Consider the following 11,201-nt stretch of genomic DNA (forward strand, 5'->3'; position numbering starts at 1 on the left):
GAGGCACAGGGGCATTGAGGCAGTGCATCGCGCGACCGAGGCCTGTAACCTATGAGGTGTGGAGCTCGTGCCACTGTGATGGGCTTATTTACGCTCTGACTGGCTAGACTATATCGAACCCAACCCTGCTACAGGATGAGTGCAAGTGGATCAACGAGGCGGAGAAGCGTCTCCTTTGATCTAAAAGCATCTGTGAGACACTGGGGCATCGGCGACTGCAATCGCCCGATCCCACTCCTTCTGTTCCTTAGTCTTCTTCTTCTTGGGCTACTCGACGGCCTTGCCCTTGTCACGGTGCTCACGACCCATCTAAGAGATCAAGAATGAATATCGAGAAGAGCGAAAGCTTCGGGTTTTTGAAATTTGAATAAAATTTACCTGAATATGAATCCTAAGCAAGATTATGTGGAGAATTTGACGAACATGCTAGGAATTCAAGATTGCGACTCTAATATGGGATCAATTGCATGAGATTTTTCTTTAATTGCAGCAAATTGATCTAGATTTGCATGAATTTGATGGAATTCGGCATGAATTTGAGTAAATTCGTGCTAGGGCTAGCCAAACTTGAGGAATTACCGGAAAACGTGCTCACCGAGATGAAGATGATGAGGTGGAGACCGGCAGTGAGCTTCGGTTACCGGAGGTGGCGAGGTCTGTGGCAGCACGGTGCTGCGGCAGTAGCGGCGAGCACTGGGCGCACGCGCGAGGGGCAGCGATGGCTTTGCTACGACAGAGAGGCTAAGCGGCGGCAGTGTTGTTCAGGTGCGTTGGAGGTTGCGGTGGAGCTGGTTAGTGGTGGGCGGCAATGAGGAGGCGAGTTGATCGGTGACGGTGCGAAAGCAGATCGAGGGTGAAAGGGGAAAAAGTCTCCAGCCAAGAATGATATATATGACATACGGGTCCCACCAAAATTGCTAACACCGGATAGAGCACCAGACATATTAACAGAACCTCTGCAAAAACTTCTCCAAACCAATTTCCGAACACCGAATAGTCCAGTGAGTTAACACTCTGAGCACCAGACCATTTCAACCTCAAATATCCAATATGAACATTGGATGGTCCGGTGAGGAATAATTTGTATGCACCAGACTATCTCTTTTCCTTCTGATCTTTGTTGCTGCTGATACATACACCAGAAGGTCCGGTGTGGCAAACCATTGAAGCACCAAACTATTTTCCAGAAACCTTAGGAACGCTGACAAACTGACCGCCGGATGGTCCGTTGAGAAGAAAGCAAAGAGCACCGGACCATTCAGTGAGAAGAAAAGATTTCTGCTGAACTAAAATCTCGCGTTGAGTCCAAACTTCAAATAACCACTCAATAAAAACACATGTTTGGACCAGTTTGAGTGAAATCTCACTCTCTCAAACACTCAGTTGCAAATATTCAAATGGCTATCTTATAATAGTTTCAAAATAGGCAATAAAAACAAAAAAAAGAGGAAGGAAACTCCAAGGAAATGTTTGAGTCATATTGCCTATGAATTCAAAGATGTAGGCTTTAAATTTTCTAGGACATGACTCAATAGGCATTAAGCACTTATATTTTTCTAATCACACTTATAGAGGTGTATGTTCATATGGAAAGTGAACAACAATCTCAAAGAGTGATATTCTCCTATATGATCTCTGCCACCAGTGCACATGCAATGCATAATAAGTGCATGAAATTAAACATGAGTACAAATTATATGGCATGTGAATGCATAGCAATAAAAGAAACTATCTTTTCATATTACTTCCCTTCTCAAGTGATGAGATTGTTGGCCTAATCTTCCGATAGGTAGCAATAAGTCGGTAGGTGGAGAACTCGACGTTGATGATCCAAAGGCTTCGACCCGAACAGATCGTCTCCCTTGCAATCACTACACCACAGCTCCGTTGGTTATCAACCGTGTCGCGCGGTTGACCTCGCCAAAAAGGCTCAATCCCTGCAAGCGTACCGAGAACACAAGCAAGAATATAGAAGATGCAATCTGAAATATTGCAAATAGAATTCAAGCACTCGAGGTCGGGGTTCCACAAACACTTGCGGCGGCCTAGTCGGTCCGGAACAAGAGTGAAAATCTCACAATCTGTGTGTAGATCAATATCTAAGAAAAATCCAACCCTAATTAGGGCGGCGGCTACTGTATATAAGAGACTAGGGTCGGCCAATGACCCCTGGATGCGTCCCTAATGGACTCCAACACGTTACACGGCCCAACGACCCCAAAAGATGGTGGCGCAACACCCTGACAGATTCTGGACGTCCACTTGTTTCGACGATTCCTGTTGACTCAGAAAGTATTTGGACATGGGACTAGTCCCGCTGGAAATCCTATCTCCTTAGCTTTCCAACCATGTGTAGAACGTAAAAAACGGAGTCCGTATGCGTCCTGGACGACGATTTTAGTGCAGTCTGGTCCTGGACTTCGAAACGGACTCGAACTTGATTGGACCTCCACCTTGGCTTGGGCGCTCTTGCTGGTCTTCTCCCGTGTTCCTAAGTAACAATACATCACAAGTATTCAGTAGCATCACATCCTTATCAAAATATAAAGGAACACTAAGGAACGAGCTCACCTCATGATTTAGTTGACGTGCACGAGCTCGTGTCAATGGACCTATTGTTGAAGGAATACTCGGTGTGTGTGTATCCGAAAGAGTGATGTCCTCATGATCCTCCCCCTCTTGAATTGGAGTCATCCTCGACGCAATGTCATCTTCTTCTCCCAAGTAAGGCTTCAAATCTGAAATGTTAAATGTGGGACTAACCCCATAATCTGCAGGCAACTCAAGCTTATATGCATTATCATTGATCTTTTCCATAATTGTAAAAGGACCATCAGCTCGAGGCAGCAATTTAGACTTTCTCAAATCAGGAAACCTATCTTTACGCAAATGTAACCACACAAGATCACCAATTTCAAAAGTAATATGTTTCCGACCTTGGCTACCATAAGTTCTATACTTCTCATTCATCTTTTCAATATTTTCCTTAGTCAACTCATGCATTTTCATAATCAAATCAGCACGTGTCTTAGCATCAAAATTCAATTTCTCAGATGTTGGTAAAGGCAATAAATCAATAGGGGCACGGGGATTAAAACCATACACTACCTGAAATGGACTTACCTTGGTGGTGGAGTGAACTGATCTGTTGTAAGCGAACTCAATATGGGGTAGACACTCTTCCCACATCCTCAAAAATTTCTTCAAAACAGCCCGCAACATGGTGGATAATGTGCGGTTCACAACCTCCGTTTGTCCGTCGGTTTGAGGGTGACATGTCGTCGAAAACAGCAGCTTTGTCCCAAGTTTATTCCAAAGTGACCTCCAAAAGAAAGGGGCACCCACCCGAAGTACTCTTATGGTCCAACATCTTGAGCTTGAGCTTGAGCTTCCTCTTGAGATATGTGTACATCTTGTGATGGAACAAGTTGTTCATCCTTCGTTTCATCTTGATCAACTCGGGGCGCCATGGAAGTGTGTGGAGTGGAAGTAGAAGGTACGTCTTCATCCTCCTCCTTAGGCTTGATATCCCCAATTGCCATTCTCTTCCTCACTTCTCTCAAGGGTTCAGCACCTACATCATCACAAGCAATACCTTCTCCTTGGGAGCCATTAGATTCATCAAACTCCACATCACATGTTTCTTCAACAAAAACGGTGGTATTGTTGAATACTCTATATGCTTTGGAGTTAGATGCATAACCAACAAGAAATCCAATATCACAACGTCAGTCAAACTTCCCTAGGCGTTCTATCTTTTTGAAGATAAAGCACTTACACCCAAACACCTGGAAGTAGGAGATATTGAGTTTCCTCCCAATGAGAAGCTCGTATGGTGTCTTGTTCAATAGTTGATGGAGGTACACTCTATTTGATGCATGGCACGCCGTGTTGATTGCTTCCGCCCAAAAATTCTCCGGTGTACCATACTCATCCAACATAGCTCTTGCAAATGTGATCAATGTCTTGTTCTTCCTCTCCATCACGCTATTTTGTTGAGGAGTGTAGGTTGATGAGAACTCATGCTTGATGCATCTTTCTTCACAATACTCTTCAACTTGAGTATTTTTGAACTCCGTCCCATTGTCGTTTTGGATCTTCACTAATGTGGCTTCAAACTCATTTTAAACCCTCTTCGTGAACTTCTTGAAGATCCCAACGGTCTTGCTCTTGTCATCTAGAAAGAAAGTGTAAGTGTATCTTATATAATCATCAACAATGACAAAGCAATAGAGATTACCACTAAGACTTTTGTAGGTGGTTGGTCCAAAGAGGTCCATGTGTAGTTGCTCCAAGGGTCTTGATGTAGACATCATTGCCTTGTATGGATGTGAGCTTGCAACTTGCTTTCACAAGCACTACACAACTTGTCCTTCTCGAAGATAACGTCCTTCAAACCAACCACCAATCCGTTCTTGAATGCCTTCTTGAGTTGGCTCATTCCAATGTGTGCAAGTTGATGATGCCAAAGTCAACCCAAGGACGTCTTGGTGAAGAGCCACATTATTAAGCTAGCTTCATTAGACGAAAAATCCACAAGATATATATGCCCATTTCTAAAGCCTTTAAAGATTAGATCATTATGCTTCTTGCTAGTAGTGACAACATCAACATCACTAAATAGACATGTGAAGTCTAAGTCACATAGTTGAGCTACGGAAAGTAGATTGAAACTAAGAGACTCAACTAAAAGTATATTGGAGATAGAGAGATCATTGGAGATGGTCACCTTATCCAAATCTACCATATTTGCCTTTGAATTATCACCAAAGGTGACCTTATCATGCCCGCCCACTTCATCTTCTAGTGGGGTGAATATCTTTACATTGACGGTTATATATTGTGTACATCTACTATCAAGCACCCAATGCTTGTCACCGACTTTGTAGTTCATCTACACACATGAGATCAAGCTTTTTATTTAGGTACCTAAACAAGTTTGGTACCTTTGACGTGAGTCACAAGAGCTTTTGGCACATAGTTGCATAGGGAGCTTGCCCTTAGCTTGAGTTCCAATGAATTTAGCCATTACTTTTCCACTTTTAAGTTTATGCAATAGAAAATGACTATTGTCGAAAGTGGACTTATATTTGGAAGGCAAAGTAGGGAGAGGTATGGAAGGAATTGGACACTCTTTTGTGTGGTGACCGATGACTTCACAATGTTGGCAATAAGAACCAACTTCCTTGATAAAGCACTTGTTGATCTCCGGTGATTTGATGATCTTTTCCACCGGGTTAGGGAAGCAACTAAGGTCCCTCTTGTTGTGGTACATAGCATTCTTCGTGAGAATTTCCGTGTGCTTTTACCCCCCTTAGTCAACTAGGCCACACATGAGTTGAGACTCGCAATCTCATCCCTAAGCTCTTTCTCCCTTGCATGGTTAGTCTTAAGAGGTGATGAATTATCACATGAAGAGGAGCATGGTATATCAAGAAGATCATCACAAGAAGTGGATGCATTGACCTTAACTACATCAATAGTAGACAATTCATTCAAGCTAGAATCAATAGCATCATAGGCAAGTTGAAGTTCTTAATATTTGCATTTCAAGTCCATATGCTCAAGTTTTAGCTTCTTGTTACTAGCCTCAAGTGATTTATTAGAAGCAACTATATCATCATGTTTCTTATGCAAATCATTGTATTTAGTAAGCAATTCATCATGATTAGAGCTAAGCTTGGTATTGACATTCTCAAGAGACTTAATCTTAGTCTTTTGCTTCTTGATGATAGTAGCATAATCATTCAATAGTTTGGATAGATCATTAGGAGATAGACCATCATCATCGCTACTACTATCCTCATCACAACTCACTTTGTTACCTTTTGCCATGGGGCACATAAGTGGTGGTGGAAGTGGTAGTTCTTCATTGGTGATGGCGAGGCCCGTGAAATCATTGTCTTTATCATCACTTTAGTCTTTGCTTGAGCTTTCGCTAGAGACCCATTCACCAGCAATGTATGCCTTGTGGTCTCCACCCTTCTTGGTGAAGAACTTCTTCTTTGTGTGCTTGTATTGGCTCTTCTTCTTGTTCTTATCCTCATCCTTACTTGCTTCAATCTTCTTGCTCTTGTTCTTGCTCTTCTTGTTGGGATGAGGGCAATCATATGACATGTGGCCAAGTTCACCACAATTGTAGCACCTCTTCTTCTCTCCGCTACCGAATTTGTCAAATTTCTTTAAGTAAATTTGTTCTTCTTTGGGTTGTAGTTGTAGCCCTTCTTCATTCTTGTAGTTCTTCTCATGAGAAGGGCAAGCTCGGTGTTAGAGTCGGAGTCATTATCATCATCTTCATTGCTTTCACTTGATGATGGGAGCTTGATCTTCTTCTTCTTCTTGTCACCTATTTTTTCCTTGAGAGCGAGGTTGTTCTTGGTTGATGATGCTTCTTGATCACCAAATAAGAACATATCATGAGCTCTTATCTTCCCAACGGCATCGGTGATGGTCATGTCATTGTTATCTCGCTCATGAACAAGAGAGATGACAATATTGTATTGTGGCTAGGGAAGCACCATCAATATCTTGCGAATAATGTCTCCTTGAGACAATTGAGTGAGTTCAAGAGAATTGATTTCTTCCACAAGCATATTCATGTGAGAGTACATGTCATTGCATAGCTCATTAGGAAACATCTTGAATTGATTAAGAGTATTCATTAGCACATGATATCTCTCCTCCCGAATTTTTTTAGAACCTTCATGATCTTCACAAAGTCCGATCCAAATATCATGAGCTAATTCCTTACTCCTCACTCTTGAAAAGACTTCTTCACCAATTCTGTCACACCCTAATTTTCACTTTTCTCAATCTTCTAAAATTTTCCAAGATTTGATTATAGGTTGAATAATCAAAATAGGAAAAATCTTATTTTCTAAATTCAAATTCAAATTTGAATTAAGGTTATTAATTGTTTGTATGCATTCATGCTGATTCATAGGCGTTTAGGTTTTATTGGATCTTATTGGATTTTATTTAAGCTCCTTTGGATTTATTTTAATTTGTTTGTGTTAAAATGATTTCCAAAATGTTTTCATAAGCTCAAAATATTTTGTTTTGTTTTCAAAATGTCTTCTTGAGCTTGTTGAATTTCTTAAAAATTTTAGGCTTTATTTGGTATTTTATTGAATTTTATTGGCTTTCTTTCTTCTATAGAAATTCTCCAAAACAAATATAAAAAACCCCTAAACCTAATCTAGCCCAAGCCCAGCCCGTGCTCCCTCCTCCCTTGGGCACAGCACATTCCCTCCCCCTCTCTCTCTCCTGCCTCGACCCGTTCCCTTCCCTTGCGGCCTGGCCCAGCCGCGCCAGCCCGCTGCTCCTCCATCTCCCCACCTCGGCCCGACCGCCTCGCCCAGCTCGCGCGTGCTCGCCCGCTCAGCCGCTCTGCAGTGCAGCTCGCCAGCCCGCTCACCAAAGGCGTCTCCACCCCTTCCGCCTTCGCCGACTCACCGATGCGTGGACCCACGCCGGTCGTCTTCGTCACAAACTCCACTCGAGTCCGGTTCGATCACACCGTGCCGCCGCCCTTGAGTGTCCTGGCCCGTCCTGACCTCCTCTTGCCGCCTATATATCCCCATCCATCCCCCTCGGATCTCCCATCGCCAAAACCCGTCGAGATCCGAGCCAAATCGCCGAGATCGATCTCGTCGTCACCATAGTCACCGCCACGATGCTCTAGCACTGTTCTGCCGTCGTCGAGCAGCCCTATACCTCCGTCGTTGTCCTCTGTTCGCGCTGGTGTCGTCGATTTACTTCCCTGACCACCAGAGCATCCATCTCAACGACTTTCCGTGCGCCGCCGCCTTCCTCACCGCCGCTGGACCTCTCACGTGTAGCACCGCTCTCGGTAAGACCTCAATCGGAACCCCCTTACCCTCCTGAAGCATATCCGCCGCTCGCCGTCGCAATCCGCATACCGGAGCGCCATTCCGGTGAACTCCTGCGTGTCGCCGCCGTGCCTAAGCTCGGCTCCACCGTGGACTTCCTCCCCGCTAGTGTCCATCTGTCCCCAAACTCCCTCAGCCGCCCGATCCATCCTCAGTCGTCCGATTAGCAACATGCGGTCTAGACTAAAACAAAGGATACCCCTTCATCCGCCTATACCGTGCTGCCACGTGTCCATCCTTTGATCTAGTCAACATCTCAGCCACCTCACACGCCACATCACCGTCCACATCAACAAAATTGCTAATGTGTCATCCCTGTCACCGTGCCACGTCAGCCAAAGCAGCCCAGTCAATATTTCAAGCTTTTCCAGTACAAAAATAATTCTAGATAATTCCTTTAGTTGGTAATTTTGCAGAAAGACCCCTAGACTTTTTTGTAATAACAAAAGAGCCCTATCTTTTTACAGTTAAGTCCCTAGACTTTTCCATAGTTACAATTAGGTCCCCTATTTTTACAAAAAGGTCCCTAAACTTTTTGTTTTATTCAAAATAAGCCTTTTCTTTTTCAGATTAAACCCTAGATTTGTTTTAGCCCTAACTTTTTCGTCGTAGCTCCGTTTTAAGCGATTTTGTCGCCGATAGATTCATTTTTCAGTGCTCTTTCTTTCTAGATAGGTTTTATCTCGTTGTTCTTTTGTTCTGTGCTCTGTTCTTAGTGTATCTTGTTTGTGTGTTTACCGGTAATTGTGCGATTAGTCGTCAACGCCCCGGATCAGTTTGAAGAACATCAAGAGCAGGAGCTAGAGTATACTGAGCAGCAGCAAGGAGAAGGCAAGTGTCCTTGATCGTATTGAACCTATATTTTTAAATGTTTTGTTTTACAAAATTGCATGCACAGTCAATATGATGGGTAGTCACCTATGTTAGGGTTTTCTCTAGATTTTCCCTTATCATCCCTTGGAACCTAGATGATTTATGGTTAGGTGTTTTTTATGGGTAGATTGCTTAACCATGCTTTTGGGATGTTGAGAAGTGTCATAATCTTGACTAATGAACATAGGCAACAATGGTCGTTAATGTGTTAATGGTCTAGCAACATGGAAGCTTAGGCCTTGAGCAAAGTGGTTTTGATGGTTGTCATGGTTATGATGTTGGTTTAGTGTTTGCTCAAGTAACCTAAGTAAGGACCGGTTCGTGGAGCGACAACCCGAGAAGTTCCGTACAAACACGAGACTGATATGGGAAGGCTTAGCCGATTAATTAGGGTTCTTCCAGTGTTGTGTGGGCCAGATGGGATGCGTGGATGAGGGAAGGTAATTCTCAGAAACCACATGGCACAAGAGGAGGCTTTTAGGTGGTAGCACCTAGCGGTGAAACCTGGAGTGTTGGTGACACATACTGGGAGGATTCTTTGTAAAGGCTTCGTAGTGATCTCCTGGCAACACACCACTGGCGTGTGTATAGTGCTTGGCCGGCATTGCAACATGTTGACTTTAGTCGTCTACTTGCAGGTGATGAAATCACGACTCATGGGAAAGTTGTACAACCTCTGCAGAGTGTAAAATCTGATATATCAGCCGTGCTCACGGTCATGAGAGACTTGGATCCTCACATGATTAGTTGGTGGTGGAATGGTTATGGTATGGTTATGAGTTTGGTTGTAGTTATGGTTCTGGTACAGGAAGTACTAGGAGGTTGTGGTTTGCAAGGTGGGGAACCTTGTAGGTTGGTTGGTTGGTTATATGGGATACATTCACTTAATAACTGTTTAATACTTTTGAGTTCAAATATCTTTTCTTTACTTCCATTTACACAAAAATACCGTGTGATAGGCTATTCTTGTTGAAAGCCTGCATATCATTATTTTCCCACACTTGCTGAGTACTCCATGTGCTCACCCTTGCTATCTGCCAGAATACATATGCTGCTCGGTGGAAGACTTTCAAGATGACGACCTGATGTTCTAGGAGTGTGTCTTCCGGTCGGTGCCTGTGGAGTGCTTGGTCGCCGATGCTTTCGTTCCGCTGCTGTCGTTTAATAGTTATAGATTGGTTAGTAGAGTTGTTTAGGTGAAGACCTTGTGTAAGAGTTTAACGATTGTAAGTTAAAGTATTGCTTTTCTTACTTCACCTGTGACGTCCTTATGTGTGTTGAACATCCTAGGCACACATAAGCCGCATCTGGTTTTAGCCGTTAAAATCGGGTGTGACAGAGGTGGTATCAGAGTTACACTGACTGTAGGACCGCAAGCCTAGATAGAATGGTCGTGCCATAAGGTCATAGTTACCATCCCATGCTTTTCTGACCTCTCAGTTTCTCTCTCCCGATTTCTCCGATCAAGAAGGATGCACTTGAAGATCTCACTAGAAGCTTCTACCTTGTATGAAGATTCTGATGATGAAGTTGAAGACTCTCCGCTACAAGGAAGAATCGTCTACCACAACGCTGAAGACTTGAAGATCTTTTTTACCCCGCGCTTATGTTAGTTTTAGTTTTTCGAGTTATAGGAGGATTTTCCCTTTTTCTCAAGAAACGTTAGAGTAGAACGTTTGATTCAATCGTTAAGGATAATAATGGTAGTGTGAGAATTGTTGTGGTGCTAAGTGTGTGATTTGGATTTTTTGTTTGAGTGTTGATGTGTGCTGTGGAATGCTTTGGCACCTTATCCACAGTCACATTTTAATTATCTATATAATATAATATAGTTGGGTTTCCCTTAGCTAGAATCTTTTCCAGTCTCCCTTACCTATTCCTATCTCTTTCCAACCCCAATCAGATGGTTAACACAAGAAGGAACATCAGTGACAGCTATGAGGACAACAACAACAACAACCAGAATCCACCCCCGCCACCTCCCATGACCTTGGAACAACAGATGGCTATGCAAACTCAAATCTTGCAAGCCTTAGTTCAAACCATGGTATAGATGCAGCAGCAACAATCAACTCATGTTTCTCAATCACACCAACCATCAAGACTTGGATAATTCAAGAGAACTCAGCCCCCAGTCTTCAATTATGCAGTGGAGCCTATGGATGCAGATGATTGGCTGAAGGACATAGAAAGGAAGCTACAAGTTGCACAGTGCTCTGATAGAGAGATGGTTCTCTATGCTTCGCACCAACTCGCCGGTCAAGCTTTGGACTGCTGGGAAGCATACTGCGCTGCACATGACAACCCAGTAGCTATCACATGGATGGAATTCAAGTCCAGTTTCTGCACTCATCATGTGTCATCAGGAGATGTTCGTCTGAAGAAGAAAGAATTCATGAGATTGAAGCAAGGATCAATGACTGTAAGAGAGTATGT

The sequence above is a fragment of the Phragmites australis genome, chromosome 12 (genome assembly GCF_958298935.1).
Source record: "Phragmites australis chromosome 12, lpPhrAust1.1, whole genome shotgun sequence".
NCBI classification, from domain to species: domain Eukaryota; kingdom Viridiplantae; phylum Streptophyta; class Magnoliopsida; order Poales; family Poaceae; genus Phragmites; species Phragmites australis.